Source organism: Zootermopsis nevadensis, unplaced genomic scaffold (assembly GCF_977971745.1).
Source record: "Zootermopsis nevadensis isolate Lab colony 2312 unplaced genomic scaffold, Znev_1.0 Znev_ptg000003l, whole genome shotgun sequence".
NCBI classification, from domain to species: domain Eukaryota; kingdom Metazoa; phylum Arthropoda; class Insecta; order Blattodea; family Termopsidae; genus Zootermopsis; species Zootermopsis nevadensis.
The window spans coordinates 7281498-7302732 of NW_028259135.1; the positions used below are offsets into that span (position 1 = coordinate 7281498).

At 40.2% G+C, this 21235-nt stretch overlaps 1 long non-coding RNA gene across 5 annotated transcripts in view; it reads right to left on the minus strand.

Annotated features, from left to right (window-relative positions):
- The window catches only part of LOC110836663 (uncharacterized), a 70998-nt gene extending 60595 nt beyond the window's left edge, over positions 1-10403 (minus strand). For 4 of the 5 annotated variants that reach the window (XR_002545404.2, XR_002545405.2, XR_002545406.2 and 1 more), the window contains exon 1: positions 10036-10403. This is a non-coding gene — a long non-coding RNA (uncharacterized LOC110836663). The remainder of the gene's footprint in view (positions 1-10035) is intronic. The other variant, XR_015532912.1, reaches the window with a different exon arrangement.
- Positions 10404-21235: the final 10832 nt, after the last annotated feature.

A 21235-nucleotide genomic window follows, 5' to 3' on the forward strand; every position in this document is an offset into this window, starting at 1 on the left:
TATTTCTCTTTAAGGTGCAACTGAATATCATATTCCCCTTTATGCCTAGGTCTTGCAAGTCTGAAATTGTATAAAGTAGTATCTACGGATTTTGTTTCGAGAGATCTTCTACGAAGAAACTTCGTTTATCTCCTTTCCGATTCCTGCTTAGAAGTAGGTGTCCTGTTTCAGAACCATTTAAACACATTTCTACCCGATGCATATAAGGAAAACCTGATTTAGTACACGCTGTTCACCGACAGATACTAATTTCCACCACGGTCTGTCTATTACGTACACATCTTAATACATTTCATTTGATCATAAAATCTAAATAAAACTGGAAATGTTATGGAAGAGTCCATCTTGTGATATAAAGATTTAAAGGGGGTGCCTGCGATCTGATACAAACCACCGTGCAGTAATGCAAAGTTTGAAATGGTATCGACTATCTGAAATTCAAGCTACAGACAAACGCTATAACGGTTATACAACGGTGGTTCCCCTGGGAGTAGCAGACCCGTGTTACAGATTATCAGAACGCGTCTCTTGTATGCATCTGTAAACTCAGCAGCCCTCCACTGGACACAGAGTCTGAGAACCATTTCATAATCACCATCCTGTGAGATGCTAGACAACTGTTTGGTGCCAAATCTTAGTTGTCTCCTTTGATTCGTGGACTAGTCTCTTTTGCTGCCGTACTGTATCCAATTCGTTTTTGAAAACATTTTATAGCCAATTGTAATTATTCTACAAAGTTTTCGTTTTTATTATGAGGTTAATTTTTCTGGTACCTATTAACTGTGTCCATCTGTCTTCATTAATCGTCGCACGTGACACTTGCGTAATCGTAGGTAAGTCCAGTGGGCGCATGCGCTAACGAGGTTCTGAAAACCTGGCGCATTGGTTCAGTCACTTGTCGGATATAAATTCTATGTGGCTTGTCCTTCCCGCATTCGTTCCATACGCGGGATACAAGACAGTTGAAGGTTATTAATACTTTCAGTTTTATTACCTACGCAAATAATACTTTTTAATAGGCTTATTAAAGGATCGAATTTTCTGTTTTCCAATCCAAAATAACAGTGTTATCAGGAAGTCTAACTGAATAAGGTAAATCACATTGCTGTTTAACCTGATAATTTTAATTTGTTGGCGGCGAAATAGGACAGTAATTTCCCTTAATGCCAGTAAATAAACTGATCTAGAAGTAAATACAGTATACCCAAAATTGTATATAAGAACACGACATGAAACAAAAAGTAAACATATAAAATGATAATAACTTGTAATAAATAATTTGACAAAGTTCCAAAATTTTAAATATCCGAGAATAATAGTAAAATGTATAAAGAAGGTTTATGATGAAATAATGAAAACAATACATTTTGGGGATGCCTGTTATTGTCAGTTAGATCTATTAGCATTCTGTTTCTAAAACGCAAAAGATCGTGACACGCGCTACAAATCAATTTGCCTAATTGTGCCTGCCGTTTGCATGTCTGTTAAAAGTGGCCTCTCACTTCAACAGAAGTGTATAAATCACGTGTGTTTCAAAACAGAGTGCTCAGGTAAATATTTTCGTGAGGCAAACGAGCAATTTAACACATTACGTGAGAAGTAACTTCGTCGTTTGTACAGGCCGCCTGGCACAGCGAATTCAAGGAAGCGAGTATCAGGTGGACATTTGGTTACGACGTGGAAGACGAATGACAGAATTAGAATGAATGGTTCAGAACAAAGCTTCAACGAGACCATGGTAAAGGAGAAAGGGCGTAGAATCCCCCCCACCACGAGTCCAAGTCCGACATACGTGAAAACCGCTGACGGTTGCACCACAAGCTGCTTCAGGAAACCAAGTTGGGTCGCTGAAGCTTACAGTCAAGGGCATTGACACTCCGTCGACACCCACTGCGAAGAAGTAAGCAAAATAATGACGCAAATTTCCCGGAGCAACTGGTGACGAGCCCCGGGCGACATGACATCTGGAACCTCTCCCACACCAGAGTCTAAATGAAAAAAGGGAAGTATCCCGCCTCGTGGAAGAAAGTAACAAAACCCCAGTATTTGTGTCTGCCGAGATAAAATAGTGCAAATGCTGGTATCAGGGGCTCCAATGGCTTCCGGGTGGCGAAAGAGTGCGAGTGTTTAGTTTACGTCATCTCACTCCAGAGAGATTGATGCGTGCGTCTCTTGTTTAGAACTTTAGGTAAGAGTACGTTTGAATGTGATGTTTGAGAGCAGTTGGAAGCAGAGCACATCCATGTGTAAGCCGTCACGCTGCTCAGATCGCGCCGAAATAAAACGTCCCTTTGTACATCCCTGTACGCCGCGTACCAATTGCGTTGCGTGTTGCCGATGATTGAGGGTAACAACGCTGTCGGCTAGTGGCATTGGCGCACGTAGGGGAAGGCCATTCTCTCTACTACTAAGCAAAAGAAAGACAAGTACAGATAGAATTATCTCTAGTGGCCGGTGAACATTTTACAAAGCTTCTCGTTACTTCTTCAGCACATTTTCCTTCCTTTTCCTTACTGCTACTAGAGCTGACGTTATCGCCGTGGTTTTCTAAGGTAACTATAATTTGTTCTGGCATTGTTACACCTCGAGCTCCATTTTCACTTCGTGATAATACTAAACTTTTCCTCAGCCACCTTTATTTCGTCACCTGGACGAAAATTGACATTCTTTCTGGCGATATATTCTTTAAAACTTACGCTCATGTCAGTTCAATTGGTTTAAGATCGTAATAAGGTGACATGGCGGCAAGCGAAGGACAACGTGGGCATTTTCAGAAATCAAAGCATCAATTTTGAATGTCCTGAATCATGACTTATGTAGTTTAATTAAAGAACACAATTCAGGTTTACACATTTGTTCACTGAAAAAGAATGTCATAATCTAAAAACCAGTCGATCATATCACTTTTTCGAGATATAGAAATTGGAGCCGGATTGAGTTGTGCATCTTGATAACTGACATCGAATTTGGCGGAAGGTTTGGAAATGACTTCGTTTCGAGCCATCTTTTATAGATATCAAAATTTAGTGATGATTTTAATATTAAAAAATCATTTGGAATTATGTCATTTTCATTGCATGTATGTACGATAGTGATGAATAGCTGTCTTTTGGAGACGGGTGCAAGTAGACCTGCATTTGTACTATCACCCCCAGGCACGTTCATTTTTGTGTGAGGGGTAAATCTGCGTTTCGTCCTTGTAGATGATAGGGCGCCCTACATTTCTGTAACAACTTCTATTTCTCAAAAGCGCCAGTCATGTTACACAAATATCAACATTTTCGACTGGAGAACCCTTCTATTATTTTCAGATTTCCTCCACCTCAAGCCTAGATCCCTAATTATCTTCCACAGAGCCCACATTCAGCCACTGAATTTAACCTTTTTCTTCAGTTCACGTTTCAACGGCTGTAACCTCAAATCCTACAACGATTGTAAAGTAGGACGCTCACCTTCTGAAGTGTAAAATTCTTTATTCGATAATCGAATTACACATATCAAAATAATCTGTTCGATTATTGTGAGGTGTGCCGAAATAGTTCCCAGCTCGTTTAATAAATTCTTACTCATTTAAAATGCGTTTTAAACTATTTAAGACACATTAGCTCCTACCCTCCGTTATCTGGAGGCCTTCTCCTCGATCAGCAACCTCTGGACGCGACAAGCCACCTTAGCATGGAAGTTTTACCCTTCAGAAGATAAGATTAGGGTGATTACATCAAGGATGATGTGCGGTTGGCGATGTAGCACATGGGACAGATGAGAAACGCATACAAAATTTTAGATAAGCTAATATTTTTTCCTTCGTCTCTCCCTCCTTTAGCGTTTCGGAAGCTGCCTCAGCATCCGTGATCAGCGAATGTGTAACACGTGATTTGATGGGGCTGTTGGTTAGAGCTAACTTCAATCTACTGGATCCAAGAGATTAGGTTTAATATTGTCACCTGATGATAGAAACAGAGAAAAATGCCGAAACGTTTTTAACTAATAAACGGAAAGAATAAAAGATGCCAAAACACATACGTGGGTGACGTTCTCAACTCGTCTTCGTCAAAATAATTGAAACAAAATTTGTAAAATGATACTTAAAAACTGATGGTAAGAGACAACTCGGGAGATAGGAGGATAATATTAAGCTAGATATTAAAAGTACTTGAGGGTGTGGAGTGGATTTAAATGTTTCTGGATAAGGTTCGTTAGCAATCTCTTATGAACATGGCAACGAGCCTTCTGCCTGCATAAGAGGCGGATAATTTCTTGTCCCTCTGAACGACTATCAGCTCCTCAAAGACCTTTGCTCCACACTGTAACCGCGGTGGATGTATTTGTAGGTAATTCTCGTAAATCACGCGAGGGGCAAATATAACGCGCACAAGATAACAACGGGTTTTGGGTTAATTACGCTGTTCACAATGTAACTGCGCTGTAATACACAAAGAGACTAATATTCTAGAGATTAATATCGCATTCGTGATAAAATAATGACCGCTTAGGTTCTGTTAATTTCTTCACAAAATAGTTTCTAGTAAACTTATCCTATTAAATTCTCCCACCTCCTCGGCCTTCATAGGTTGCAGCAAGTTAAGCTATTCCAAGATAAATTTTGATCAAAATTCTGTTAGCATTTCTTGTTTCAATATCCAACCTCCGTTTCAAAATTATAATAAATTTATTTGTTCGGCTGTTTCCCTGTTCGTTCCTTCTTTAATAATTCATCTGTCACAAACACATCTGCTTTATCTGCATTTTCTTTCCACGTGTTTCCAATCCATGGTCCTCCGTCAGAGCAAGACACTTCTAACTATAATGTAAAGCAGATACAGATTTAATGTCTCAAGCCTCTCGGTTGTTATAGCTATTCCCGATGACACCCGAAGTCACACCGGCGACGCAAAAACCAGAGACATCTTGATTTGGCGAAATACTGCCTGTGTTTCACGTGGTCTTTGAGCAGCCTGAAAAAATTTATGAAATTCACCCTCGTTACACGCCTTTTATCCACAGTCTCGTCATCTTTTCATTGTCGCTCTTTTTCTCAATTAAAATACGAAATGTCAAAACAAGCACCTCCACATTTGGACTGTCAGACATCTGGGTACAGACTGAATTGTGCTGACATCTGTATCCCGAAGGAGACCTGGCAGTGTCCTGCCCCATCTTGAGAACTAGTCTTAAAAATACGACGTGAAACTTGACATTAATTATGACTGCGATGTTTGATCAGTGGGTGGAAACAGGTCGCAATATGGCGGACTTAAGTGTCTTCGTATCTCTACGCAGTAAAGCGCCGTCTTAATTCATTCAAACTTTAGCGCGTGTAAGACTTGCGATTGGGTTGCATTCTTGCTGTACAGCAAGGTACTCAATGGAACACTCAGTCAGAAGGGAGCAGGTGCATCCCTCTTCCCAATTCTGCCACTCGTTCTCACCCGCGTTTCATATTATGGTCATACGAGGAAAGAATAGAAAGCAGTTAGGAGTCACATTTCCAACATGAAAAAGCTTTTTTTAATATCAGGGTAAAATAATATTCAGTTAAAGTTTGTTTGTTATACAAGGAAAATACAATGCTATGACGTGTTAGTTCACACCACAGTTATTCGTTACCTTAGGTGACATCGACATATTTTCTGTAAACATGAATCACGAAAATGTGACTGATTTGGTCCTAAATATTACGAAACAAATCGCCAGTTAGCAGTTACACAATAAGAAACGTGATGATTTATGCAGTTCACTCAATACTATTAGGATCTGGATGGTTATGGGAAAGACAAGGCACCCATGCAGAAATTTGGAGGGAAACCTCTTGAAATATGACCACTTGGAGAACGAATATGTGAGGATAATATTAAAATGGGTCGTTGAGAATTGGTAGAAAAGGGATATGGATAAGAATGAAGAGTTGTCCCTAAAATGTCTGACATGATTTCAAAAAAATTGTTGCTTGGGAATATGTGTTTCAGCTATTTATTTATATACATCGATCAGATCCCAGATAGTTACGAAGACTACAGAGACCGTGATCGAGCGACCCCCCACGAGAATATTTTCCGCATCAACGATGTCTGGTATTCGAACCTTGATTGCAGTCTTTTCTACAGAGCAGTAAAACAGCCATAAAAGTTGCGACCATTTGACAGACAACCCGGTTTAACGTCCATAATAACATTCGTGAAGAGACGACACGGTCGTAAACCGGATGTTACTGGAAACACTTTGCTCTAAAAACATTCTCACATTACAGCTCTGCTTATAACAACTGAAGTCGAAGTTGAAGTCTTGAAAGGAAAAAGAAACATGAGATACGTAGGCGTAGATTAGAAGATAACACAGGGTGTGGCAGTTTTATTAGAGTAGTACTCTGGCTTCCTTGGGAAGAGGATGAAACCAAGTAGAGGTCGCGCGAGTAATGGTGGCACCTAAATGCGCGATGTTTAAGCCGAGAGAGGGGAGTTCAGTAGTAGTGGGGGTAGCACAGTCTCAGCTGCGGTGACGCACCGAACTAAACACAGCTAGAGCTACAGACCAACTGAAGCTGGCACCCCTCTAGCGCGTGCTGCGGACGGGTCCGTCTCATACGACCAAAACCAGTCCTTTGCGCAAGTGCCAGCACTTCTCGCTCGGCCTCTATGCTACAGCGCTCAGCTACAGACGCCATTTTAGTAAACATGTATCAGCAGTTGGCTCGGTGAAGTGCGTTCGTAGTAGTGACGTTTTTAATAGGAACTCAACGAATAATCACACGGCATTTTAACACTGGGTGGCATGGAAAGGTTCCTGATCTCAACAACACCAGGAAATTGGTAGCGAAGTTTCGAACTATATCTTCTGGAAAGAAAAAACTGGAGGCAATGTCAGAACCAAACTCTCTACTGTTTGGTTACAACAAGATAGAGCGACAACAGTCGACGTACATTTTAAGGACTGTTTAATCGTCGAATAATTTCCGCTATGGCTACAACACGTCACACGCGAGTTATAATTCGATAAAAATGAGAGATTAGTCGGACCCACAACGTTATTACTGCGAACGGTGCACACAAGACCAGATTATGGTCAAGGCCACATGGCCTCTCACGCAGACCATGCAGCCGCTGGTCCTACCGCCGTATGACCCTGCATTCGGACCCAACCCCCGGTCACAAATCTGGACACAGCCGAAACAGACCAAATTTTAAGTTGTGGTACCCACGCCGAAGACCTCTACTAGTTGCTCATTCAACTAGTAAGTCGTTGCCAGGTAAAACTATGTCCCATGTAATCTGTGCCTACTAAGATAAGATATTACAGAAGGTATGCCTTATATAAAAGATAGGCCTCAATAAACGCTTACAAAAGTATAGTCGAAATACCCGACTTAGAAGAATTGGGTGCATATGAGTATAATATTAAAAATAATTCTTAATATTATATAGCGTGAGGATGTGTTGTACGATGAACTGGCTGAAGAGAGAGTCAAAATTACGGATTTGCATTAAAACTGTAACATTTTCCAATATTCTTTAAAAAGGGTTTTTCTTGACTAGCGCAGCAACTATCAGTTTCTCAAGATCCTTGCACCATGGTCTTAATAATACATATCATGAAGATTACCGTCTTCTTGGTTATTGCGCCGTGTAGTCTGGTAGATGTTTACCGAAGTTTCAGAGGTCATACTGCCTCCAACACAGCAAGGACCTCTGAAACGGCGGTAAACTTCTACCAGACTACACGGCGCAATAACCAAGAAGACAGAAATCTTCATACTCACCGCTGTGAAAACGTCAAATCCTACATATACATTTATAAAAAGATGATAATGGCTTTTGATGTGTTTGGAAATCATTTCAAGGCGCCTCATTGGTACCACGCTTTTCAATCAGAAGGGCTATAACAATCGAAGGACTTCGTACTGAGAGAAAGAAATGGAGGAAAGAACCATTACTGTCGTCTCTCGTTTTGTGGTGTTCAGAGACATCAGATTCTTAGCGGCAAAGTGAACGACGCCCACGTCGCTCAGACATTCGGGGTCACGGCGTCCGCGTCCCTCTTGTGAAGATGGAAAGAAAACCCACGCATTACAAGACCACAAGCAGCTGCATTAAAGGAAACGGAGAGAGAGCTTTCGGCGGTAAATTTAATATTTCCTTAACAAAGAACCCAAAATTAAATCAAGGTGTACGGTGCGTGGCGGGAAACTGACTCAGTCAGCTACACTAGCGCCACTAGAGACCTTAAGACGACGACACTCGAAACCACGTCTTGTTTTACCTTCAAGACAATTACTTAAATGCACGAGAGGTTTAAGGTGATTCTGAAAATGAAATGTAATAATATTAAGGTAAACACAATATCAAACGTATGAAATACCACAATTAACTCCACAGAGCCAAGTTATTATTTAAAAGTTAGTTAGTTCATTATATGAAATCCAAAGACTTGCCATGATGTTCACAAGTTCCCTCCACTGCTCCATATTCTAAACCATATTAATCCATTTTACATCATATATCTCTAATATCCAGTTTAATATTATCCTTCAAGCTTCATATGAAGTTATCTCGGCGCTTAGCACAATCGTTATTGGTTCGACTGTGTAAAGTTTGCAAAAGTGTATGTGGAGGAAAATTTTCTCTGCTTTAATCAATAAACACGACAGTTTCATTTTTAACGACAAAATTATTCAGTAGAATGATAGTTCAGTTACGTTCGGGTTTTTAAATTGTTAAGCTGTAAAAACCGTCATGATTTACTCAATGGAAATTTGAAGCCAACATTTACAGACCTAAACCTAACATAGTCAAAAGGGAAAACCGTATTGAATATGACACGAAATGGAAATGCGAAACTCGTAGTAAGAGAAATTCACGGGACAAGACAATGGGAAGAGGATATGATATGGAAGTCGACAGGGTTGCAGGAATAGAGGAGAGCTGACAGTTGAATAACAGGGATAATTTTTGAGCAGTAACTGGTAACACTAGTGATTTGGCTGGAAGTCAGATCATGTGTCAATACGAACCCGTATTCAGCGTCACAGTGTTTGTTTGTAAATGCGTCATTAACAGCATTCTGTCCGTTTGCTACAAGCATTAAAGAAAAGAGATTTGCTTATAATTTTAGTAAAATCGTGATTGTTACAGTCCAATCCGGAATCAGACCGGAGTCTTCAGACCCACAGTCTCGAATATCAGAGCCAGACGTTCAGATCATCGTCATCTGTTGTTTGTCAACGAACTCGGTTGCTGTGAAATTGTTCCTTCAAAACAATTGAAAGTGGTAATCGTTAGCATTGCCGATCTCATTCTACAGGTCCAGAATTCTAATCTTTATCCGGAAACCGTTCTTCTGAGTTCACGGTTCTCTTCAGACACTCCAGGCAATTGTCAGGTTAGTACCTTTAATTATACCATGGCAGGTTCCTTCCATATCCTTTACAATTCATCGTTTCTTAATCATCCACATTAGACGCTACATAGTGTGAGCTGTTGACAGATGAATAAATAGACGATAATTCATGAAAATAAACAAAAGAGACAGTCAACCAGGTATTTTAACATCGGCGTTTAGAACGTTTATAGCAGAGTCGAAAAACGTTAAATTTTTAGCCGTATTGTGCAACATAAAAGCGTACCCCCCACGCAGTACATGGACGTCAATGTCGGAACACATCTCTCTCGTTGTTCGTCCCGCTGTGACCTTTTCATTTTTCCAAAACTAAAAATGTCTGAGCATTTATAGCAATGTGACAGTGCTCAAAGACTAGAGAGAATTAATGGCTGAGACGTTGCAATGGGGTCAGATGGGGTAGCCATGGTGTGGCTTAGCGACCGTATGGATGATGTGAACCGGGACTTATTTAAATCGCCAAATTAAAACATCAGACGTTCCAACATCAATAAAACCTACGTCACTACAAATAATTTTTAAATAAATTCAACAGTACGTAAATGCTAAAATGCATCTTATCACAGCATATTATGAATATTAATTATTTATAAAGCGCATAAAACACTTCATTTTAATGGATGGAAATGTGGTAATGATATTTACCTGACTGGTTTTCTTCTTGTTATTCACGCACATCCTTTATCTTCAAAGACAGTTTTGGGTCATCGTAAACTTTGAATTAAAAATATATTCTGCGAACGGATTAACCTGTCATCGTATTAAATCATGTTTATCAGTATGCAGACAGTCAACATATCTCAAATATTATAATATTTTAGTTAATATTGTAAGTGATGTATTGCCTAATTCACGAGCCGCCACTGACCTTCAGATCTTAAAGACATGTTATATGAAGACAAGAACTAAAAACGCAAGACTTGTTGACGTAATGGCTAGCCTGAATTTCTTTTCTTAGTCTCTATGACTTGAGTAAAGAGAGTTCACAAAATGCACTCCACAATATCACTCCACCAAGGTCAGCAGTGGAATGATTGTCGAACAGCAATTTATGCCAAAAGAAGCTGTCACGTGCGCATGCGCACTGCTTAACAACTGAATCACGGCTTCCGTGAATGAGACAGGTTTCCAAACGTGTTACTTTGTTCTGTGTTGTTAAAGTTGTTGAATTTTTGTGCTTAAAACTCGTGAAGAACACTGAAATGTGAAATCATTGTTTGGCTACTGGAATGGAAAGACATTTGACGGTAAGTTTTGGTCCCCAAGGTGAATAAGAGAATGTCCCTCATATTTTTAATACCAGTCACTGCTGTCAAGGTTAAAAATTGGCAAAAAGAATTCTGTACTTTTTGAAATTTGGGCCAAATCAGACCAAAGTCCGGCTATCTACAAAGTTATTCGTTTTGCACGGCCTGTGTAATTAAAACTGGGGATAACTGAGCATATAAGGTGGATGGAACTGATTCTGTATCGTGTCCAAAGCGCGTTCATAACTGGTGTTGAACCTTGAGGGTCTGATACGAGAAGGCTTTGTTGAACTAGTAACTTTTTCATCTGTTACAATATAGCCTATAGCCTATATAGCAGCTCATCAGTAAAGTGATTGAGCGGTCGGGAACTGATTCCGAAATGGGGCGCTAAACCATTTCTGGAATCCAATCACCTTTCTATGCTATGGGTACGGGAGGGCAGGGGGCTATTTTCCCGGGTGCAATTCGACCCAGGCTTTAACCTGACCATTCACCTCTGTCAAATGTCTATGTTAAGACAGGGCTCATCCAAAAGCAACTAGCAGCTTGCAGCAAGCAATCCGAGATATCAAAACAGATCAAATTTGTAATTTGTGAAAATGTTGGTCAGTGTAATAATCATTTCATGACATATTTATCTGTATTATTATCAATGTTGGTTGGTTGCTTCTTTGATTGGCTGTTGGTGAACATTTACTGCAGCAAAATTTTGGTCTTCGTGTAAAAAAAATTATAATTTTGTGTTGTTATTACGTTGGCCATAACAAAAGTAAAGTTATGTCTCCACACGCCATCTAGGCGCTGCGGGGGGAGAGAATATATTCTCTCATTACAACTGGGCACTAGATGGGGGTGAGTGGTCAGCGTCACGCCTCGGCCGCGCTTAACCCAGGGGAAAGGACCGCGGTACCCATGAAGAGGAGGCTGGGTGGGCCCCAGAGCCGGTCTGTACTCAGATGCCAGAAGAAAATCCTTTCTTTACCCCTGCTGGGGATCGCTCCCTACAGCCACAATATGATTATTTGTTGTTATGGTATTTTGGTCTTTATGGGAAAATATGAACGTTGTTAAAACAAGTGTAATACGTATGTACATTTACGTACAGTGCAAAGGCGCGAAGTTGTAAGTTAAATCTAAGATCATATTTGAGATTGTGGTACAAAAGATCATATTATATTTGTTAATTAAGCAAATATATGTAACGGTTTTAATTTCCTTTTTTGTGTTTGGCCTACAACATAGCACGATTTTAAATTACAACGCACTGAAACAAAAGACTATCTACTCATCCACGGCCTACGATACACAATGCTTGTTCTTCTGTACAACGCAGCAAAACATATTTTCTACGTATTAACGGTTCACAGCTTTTGTAGTTAGAAGAAGATAATAATTTTCATTTTTTGCACTGCTTTGCCAGATTTTACAATAATAAAGTGTTTTATATGCACTATAAACTTTCCGCCAGCCTTGTCGGGTAATTTTATAATATTCTATAATATACACGACCTTACTAATCTGTCATTCTTCATCAGCCTTATTATTATCTAGTATGATTTGGCTTACAAGATTTTACAGTACGCTAATATAAACAAACCTCCATAATTTAAAAACTAAATTACTTTTGAATAAAAATTTCCTTGGATATTATCCATCGTCTAGTAAATATAAAACGTAAAACGACGTTTCGGAGATAGGAATTAGCTCTATCTAGTGGGCCCAACTGTGTAGGAACCTGAAGACGGAGATAGAGTCCCATCTCCGAAACGTCGTTTTACGTTTTATATTTACTAGACGATGGATAATATCCAAGGAAATTTTTATTCAATTGACTCTTCACCATCGTCAAGAAGTTTTAGATTTGATATACTTTCGTTTTGGTGTGAATTGTTCACAAAGTAATGCTTGGTGTCCCTACAAGCGACATCTGTCTTGCATCGCCTGTTGCTTGTCATAAATTGTTTCGGTGTGAGGCGGCCCAGCGCGTTCAATTAAAGACCTCCGTTACTCAATTTCATAAATTTCCATCAAGTCATCTAAGAAATGACAAGGCTCGAAAGATGTCATTCATACCACATCACGTAGACCGCCTTTACACTTATATGGCCCAAGTGCATTCTTGCGTCTTATATCATTCTTGCGCTGATTTAATTCAATGTCTTTCTTACGCAAAATTAAGTTCCAACAACAGGACCTACTGTCCCGTTGAAAAACGCAACAGTCCGAGGAACAGATAAATGGACGGCCATATTATGTCCGAGCGGGTTACTACAGCGGTAACATTCTATATTCATAACCTACAAAGACCGCCGCGGTTAGAACAATGGCCTTGTAATCCTGGGGTCCCGGGTTCGATTCCCGGTGGTGCCCGGATTTATAACTTCCATTCCAATCTGCAATGATGTCGTTATATTACACTTTTTTCCAAAAATGTTCCTCTTGGTGTGCGTGCTTTAAGTCACGACCAGATCATGAACCATTGTGAGCTTGTGTGTACACATGCGTGCGTGCATACTTTGATTCACTTGTCGCTTATACAACTTTTTGTAACACGCATACAGTTCGTAGAAGAATGTAATAGATTAACATTTTGTTAAGTACCAGTGACCTAGGCGTTCAAAATATCGAGATTAAGTACAGGCTGGCTGGAAAATCATAACATGAACGAATGTGAAAAGAGCGTGAAATACTAGGCCCTGACACAAGGACGAAACAGAAGATTACTGACGTTTAACAGGTGCATGCCGTCTCCATCATCGGGGCGATCACTACGCGGCTGAACAACCCAGACGACAGCCATCTTCGGACACCGATATTAATCTCCGTAGAGCACAGTCCTTCTTGAGAAGCTGGTAGTTCCTCATTTGGTCAAGAAGCTCCAAGTTTTGTAAGCAATCAGCAACCCGCCATGTTTCGCCATTACTGCCCTTTATTGTGGGTCGAAATGCGTCTTCTCATTTTTATTTGTGAGATTCCACCTTTCGCTGCATTCAGTCAAATGGGACACTGGTTATAATTGTAAATACTCCTATCTGTCCCTTACATGCCGCTTTACTTAACTTTAAGCAGTGTTAAGGTTTGTGTTTACAGCGAAACGTCGAGGCCAGGAGGTTAGCACGCCTGCTTCGTATTCCGAAGGTCCCTGGTTCAAATGTCAGAATGGACATCTTATACCGTGTGTAGTATTTGCTTGTTGTGTTTTCAGATAATTCAAATGGAACTCAGCATGGATGCTACTGGCCAGACTTTTCTTTTTTTCTTTTACAGTAATATAAAAGAATTCTCCTGAATTGTCTGGAGCACTTTTTACATTTAGCCCAGCCAGGGACCTCATCAAGCTGCAAATAGAATTTTACATACACAATGGTCAATACTTTGTTGGTCCAATGCATTCTCATTTAAAGAAAAGATTTCTCTTTCCATCTGGAAAAGAAATTCGATACTTTAAATGTTACTGTACGTATGAAATTCGTTACAGACATGCTACTAGGACTAGGTTTGAAGTGCCTTGGTTTCCATAGCAACCACATTCAGAGAAACGTTAAATATTGTTAGGAGCTGCTCTCAGATGGAGGTCAGAAGACTTTGGCGATATTTTCAGCAAATGGAGTCTCGTTGCTTGAACAAAATTGTCATATTTCACTGAAATGAGATACTTAAGCAGTTTACAAATAATATGCACACTCATTTCAAAATGATACGTCGTATAATGAATTGTATGTGTAAATTATATAAGTCATGTAATTTATTTTGTTATATTACGAATTATAGAAAAAATTCTGCAATTTTTCTCGCTGTGTCTGTTTATATATTTTACTTAATAACTTCCGACCTAACTCCACAATTCCTGTTTAGAAGCTGGTAGTTACTCAGGTGATCAGAAATCACCTAGAGCTAATTTGTGTTCACAACAGCCCGCCACTAGACCACACAGCGAACCAGATAATTTAATTCTCACACCCTACTTTTTTAAGACCCATTTTACTCGTCTCAGTACTCATTTCTTCTATTCAGGTTTCCCGACTAAAATTTTGTAAACAGTTCTCATTCTCTGATACGTATTACTTGCACCGCTCATCTCACTTGATTTCAATACCCTAATAATATATGTTGATGAGACTGGCTCTGGGGCCCAACTCATCTCCTATCCAGTGGGTACCCGGAAACTTTTCCGTAGGTAAAACGCGGCCGGAGCGTGAGGCTGACCTCTCATCACCATCTAGTTCCGAGGTCAAGAATAATTAGGAACTATACCGCCTCCCCCCCCCCCCCCTGTAAAGTGCCCATATGGCATATAACGGGACAGATTTATTTTACTTTACTAAAAATATATGTTAAAGTATCACAAATTTTAAGCCCCTTATTGTGAACTCTACCGTCGCCTTGAAGTTCATGCCAAAAAACTAAGTTTCGCGTCACTGGTTCAACATTACCCAAGTCAGCGTTTGTACTCGGATATCGGCTTTAACACTCTTTACACAGATTTCTTACTTAGCTAACCCGTCATCTATAAGCATGTAACTGACTTTTGTTTAGTCATTCTTAAGTTAAACTTCATTTCTCAGAATTATAACCGGTAGTTCTTGTGTTAAACTCCAATCCCTTGTCATTCCATTAATCTGTCTTGAACTTTTTCGAAAAGTATATAAAGTATGCTGACTCCATCATCAGGCCGATAAGTACTCATCGCCCTGATGATGGAGGCAGCAAGGGCCTCTGAAACGTTAATAAACTTCTACCAGACCACACGTCGCTACAACCCAGAAGTCAGCCAACTTCAGACTCACTGTCGTGAAAACCTCAAATTCTACTTAAAATGTATTTCGATCCAAGACTCACATAATGAGTGATAAGACGGCCAATGATTTGATAAAGATGATTATTCAATTGAATTCAATTTCTTTTTATTAGAGTTCTGCATCTACAGCCAGACGGCCAATTACAGATGTAGCACAACAAAACATAGTAAATACAATAATCATATAATTCAATTCAATTATAATGACAATATTAATAATAGTATATAATTTTATGAATAATATAAATTAATTTATTAGGTTTAAATATCCTTCTCAGTACTTCGTTCAACCGAGCTCTGTCTTCTTCCTTCAGAGTGAGGTATCACATTTTACACTCAGGCAAAGCAACGGATTAAATTGTATTTCTGTACTTACATGTTCCAATCCTTACGTTCTGAGACGAGAATGACAGACAAAGTACTCTCAAACTCAGTGTTGTTCTCAAAATAAATAAACATTTTAAACACAGGGTATCCCAAAAAGTGCATACACAACCATTACTTATACCAGCATTGTGTATACGTCCTTCTGAGAAACTTGTATGTAATTAGGAGTATCTATGTGCCCGTTTGCTCTAAACTTTAAATTCTCGGTCGTTTTCCATCAAACTGGTCACACAGTTGGGATTGAATTAACTGCTAACGTAGTTCTGATAACAGGGAAAAAATGTTTTGCGATTAGACACACGAAAACTGCAAAATTTCCCTAATTTTGATAACAACTGTTTAGCGTTCTCATGTAAAAAATTGTTTTGCTTCACTGTACAAAAGTGAAAATACGAGCATAGAATTTAATGCAAAAGCGAAAAGTCATTAGTTTAAATAATTTTCTTAATCAATTTTAAATTTGTGAGGTTAGTGTTTGTCGTAGAGCGCGAATAAGTTTAAAAATGTCTAAACAGACCACTTTAATAAACTCGTGTCCAAGAGCTGTCTAATCTGAAAACAGCAATATATTGGTTTACAGCCATTTTAAATCTATATCTTCATGTTCTATATATGGCAAAATTCTAATCGTACGTACCTCATGTAAATTCCATACGCGTTCAACAACAGAACAGCCGATCGATGGTGATGTGTGCATGTAGCGGAATTAGCAGCCTGTGTTGAAACAGAGAGACACAGGAAGATCGAAAAATCACGCAACCCACATGAAAATAATTATTTACGGTTAAAATTTAATACAATTCGAATGTATTAATAAACACAAAATATCGCTGTGATTATGGAAGATCCCATGCTATATATAATCCTCGCGCCAGTCCGTCAGCTGCATTTCAAAAGCCGGAGTGCAAATATATCCCGTTCTTACTTAACTTGTCAGAATGAGTTCAGGGAAAGATTTTCCAATTCTCCTGTGCCAAACAAATCGACAGTATCTCGTCTGGTACTTCACGAAACTTTCACCAAGTTGCATCAAACATGCTAAACGTGGTGGACATTTCGAACACTTAATATAACATAATTTCTTCCATGATTTCAATTACATTTGTTTTAGGCAAATAGTACGTATATCGAGAATTCTTTGCCTAACTTTTCGATCAACCTGTATCAGAACAGCTGTACCTTTGAAAATAGTTCGTTATACTAACTAACAAAAGCAAACGTAAACAAGGTTCTATTTCTTCAGAATTTCACTTCCCAAAAGCACTGCTGAATTCAGGACGATCAAAATTGTTCACACAAACTGAGAAATGATGGCTCGTAACAGCAAAGACCTTGGTTTATTCTGTTGAACGTTAGGCTCGATGCACACGAGCGAGTTATTTTCGCGAGCTCGCCGCGTCATTTTCTCGCGCGTTTTAGCAGTACATGTGAAGCAATGGAGCAATGCACACTATGGCGCTGACGCCGCGAGGACGCGGCGAGCAATTTGCGCTCGCCAACCACTGCTGCTTCGCAGCGAGTTCGCCGATCGCCGCGAAGCAGCAGACTGTGTGAAAGCATTGGGCAGTGCACACGTGGTTCGCAACCCTCGCAACAGCTACCGCCTTCCAGTCATGAAGGAGGTATTGCAAGCCTCATCGCAGAATCTTTACTTTTGTTGGATGCATCCAGTTTTGCTGCTAGCTCATCAAACGACTTTATACTCATACGACAATAATTATGAAATTTACTTTCATCTTCTCTTAAATCTGTAAACATTGTTACGAACGCCCCTTTTAACAGCCGTGAACTAACCAACGGGTGTGTCCAATACTTCCTAATGCGTTTTTTAAGGATGTATTCGTAAACGAAATAGGCAAAACTACACATTTTCTTCAGTACACATCCATTTTGGTTGCCATCCAATCTAGTACTGGTGGGAGTTTTTCGGCGAACTCGCAGCGATGACGCTACGTGTGCACTGTCACGGATTTCCTCGCTGCGAGCTCGCGCGACATTTTCTCGCCGAAAAACTCCCACCAGTACTAGATTGGATGGCAACCAAAATGGATGTGTACTGAAGAAAACGTGTAGTTTTGCCTATTTCGTTTATGAATACATCCTTAAAAAACCCAATAGGAAGTATTGGACACACCCGTTGGTTAGTTCAAGGCTGTTAAAAGGGGCGTTCGTGACAATGTTTACAGATTTAAGAGAAGATGAAAGTAAATTTCATAATTATTGTCGTATGAGTATAAAGTCGTTTGATGAGCTAGCAGCAAAACTGGATGCATCCAACAAAAGTAAAGATTCTGCGATGAGGCTTGCAATACCTCCTTCATGACTGGAAGGCGGTAGCTGTTGCGAGGGTTGCGAACCACGTGTGCACTGCCCAATGCTTTCACACAGTCTGCTGCTTCGCGGCGATCGGCGAACTCGCTGCGAAGCAGCAGTGGTTGGCGAGCGCAAATTGCTCGCCGCGTCCTCGCGGCGAACTCGCGGCATCAGCGCCATAGTGTGCATTGCTCCATTGCTTCACATGTACTGCTAAAACGCGCGAGAAAATGACGCGGCGAGCTCGCGAAAATAACTCGCTCGTGTGCATCGAGCCTTACACAGAAACTGCGAGCTGTTTACTCGTGTAGCGGTCAGAGCTGCCATCTAATGTCGGCTATAGTAACATTTGATTCCGTACTCGGTGGCTCGATACGTTACAGCATCGAAGTGCAACTAGAAACACATTATCGATAAATATTGCATGGAAAACAAACATTCAGAGTTCATAAACAAATCGAATTTTTTGCAAAAAGAACACATGAAGCAGATCAGAAATAAATACAATTTAACCTATCATGGGACGAACGAAATGCTTATAAAGCAACACAACGTTTCTGATAAACAGCCACTTGTCATATTAAGGAAGGGTCTAGTGGCGTCCAATTTTCGATGTTTTTTTTTCTCTCCTGGTTGACGTGGGGGTGTCCACTTCAGTTGAGAATCAAGTGTCGTGCCGTTTCGACCCACTGTATAGGCTCTCCGAAAAACTAGACTGGCCTGGGATTTTGGATGTGTCTGGAAGACTTTCCAAATAGCAGTCAGTCCGATGTTCCGTCGGACGTTGGTACAGTCCGCAGACCAGGAGAAAATCCCTGCTAGGAATTCGTTAAACGCGCATGCGCAAGATTTCGCGGTGAGTGACGACCCATCCTAAAAGCATTCGTTCCACAACCACTGAACGAACAACAGACAACAGGCTTTCATGTTTTCAAATGGGTACAGCTTTAAGATTGCCTCACAGCGACACAGCGATTTAATCTAGAATATTATCGCAACACCCGCAGAACACATTAGAGGTCACTCACTACACGCTACTCTCAACTGCTTGATATTTTCAGTCTGTGTGTAGTAGTGTAAAGGTCTGACGTATCAAACTTCCCACCAATAGCAGCCCTCTAGTTCAGCTGATAGTAAACATTCCCCCTGCACCACACTAGAAACGACTTCCCTCAGCAGGGCTATTCTCGTCATCTGTGGACAGTAACAGTTATACACGCTTGTACCAAGAGCTCCAGTCTACCGCAAACAGTGTCCAGAAGACTGATGGGTCTGTGGGAAGAGGGCTGCTTGAAGTCCTTCCCCGACGTCAGTATACACGCCACGCAAGCGTGTGCCATGCTGGTGGGAATTTCTGCCTGCGAAAGACTGCGTTAAACACTTCCGTGAGAAAGGTTACCGACCGCTGACGTAGATGTCTCTAATCGGAATGCCTTTCGGGCCTTGCCAAGCAGAATGATAACTGGTAGAGTTTGCGCTGGCGAGTATTTTATAGCCAATTTTTTTTTTTTTTTTTGGGGGGGGGGTTTACTTGAGTGCTTCTGTCCAGTTGCATGATGTTGATAATAGCATTTCAACTACTTGAAAAGGAGATAGCTTAAATTGTTTACAAATTGGGTCTCATTAGTACGAAAAATTACAAACAAATTGTACAAATAAACAATAACCATCTCCAGTATTTAAACGCTACATCAGTACACCACAACAAGATAGGAGAACACACACTTCCCCTCCTTCCATCCCGCCCTTCTTCCCAACTTCATATAAAATATTTTCCAGTACACCCACACACCAAACCAAGTCAGCGGACAGATGACTGCAAGAATCAAAATATCAACACACGCAAAAATTAAAATCACTAAATTCAATTCAATTCTTTATTAGTAAATAGTAGTAGTAGTAGTAATAATAATAATAATAATAATACATGGATCATTATATTTTGGGGGGAACGCGGTATTGCAAGGAACACTGTGTTGAATGAATTGAAATTTATATGTAAAACATTTCTTCTACCATTTTCGAAATAAAAAATTGACAATAGCACTCCAAGTTACGGTTGGGCCACGCTTTTAACTCCAGCGTTGGTTAATAGATGTCGCGACATTCGTTAACATGTGCAAAACAGTTTCTGACATGGCGTTCAGAAAGAATTCGAGTTCAAGGACAAACCTAACATCCCCTGTTCGCTTACGTACACTAAGCTAAATTCATGTTTCTCAAGTTACGTGTACGACTCATTGCAAAAATTTTCGTATTCTATGTGGTGCGCTGTACACTGAGACACAGAAGTACAGCCCCTCCCAGCTCTCATCCCCTCCTTATTTATAAAAACAATAGCAGTTTGCATTATCTCAGCTCGCTTGCCGTATCTAGAAGCGACGTTTTATGGACTCAGTACGCGTGTGGAGTGTTAAAATAAAAAATGCCCCTATCAGCATATGCATCTTGCTTAGCACTTGAGGCAACAGAGCACGGAGCTAGGGAACTAAACGGAACACAAAATTATCGTCTTCGCGATAACACGAAGCCTTCCATTAGACAGTCCCTTCCCCCTCCTCTCTGCTCCTCAGAGGCCTGTATTTCCATGAAATATTCATGAAAGTTTTGAAGAGGTGTTTGATTTAGGCTCCTCGTCAGTTTACTCTGAGTGGTGCATCTGTGTGAGTTGTCAGGATAAACGTTTGCTTCTACGTTGTTCATTATCTGCCCTTAACGTTATCTTATCTTTATCATTTCCGTTTAGGCAAGCTCTTTTCATGCTCGCTGGCTTTATTACAACGCAAAATGTATTTAGAAATTATCAGGACAAATTTTAACGCGTAACAACACTTCCTGCAAAATTATATTTCAGAAATTGAATTTCTACTTCATTTATTTAACAACGTTTTCTGAACTCAACGTCGAGTGTGGGACGATTTTAAATTATTAATTGAGGAGAAAGTCAAAGGAAGAAAAGCACTCGATTGTACGCAGTGAGCGAAGATAGAGAAGTAAAGGATATATAACCTCGGCGCCCTGGACCTCCCGAGTTCGAGGCACTCGAGCTGAACACTAATTGTGTTCACCGCTGACGGGCAATTTAAAAGATCTGCAG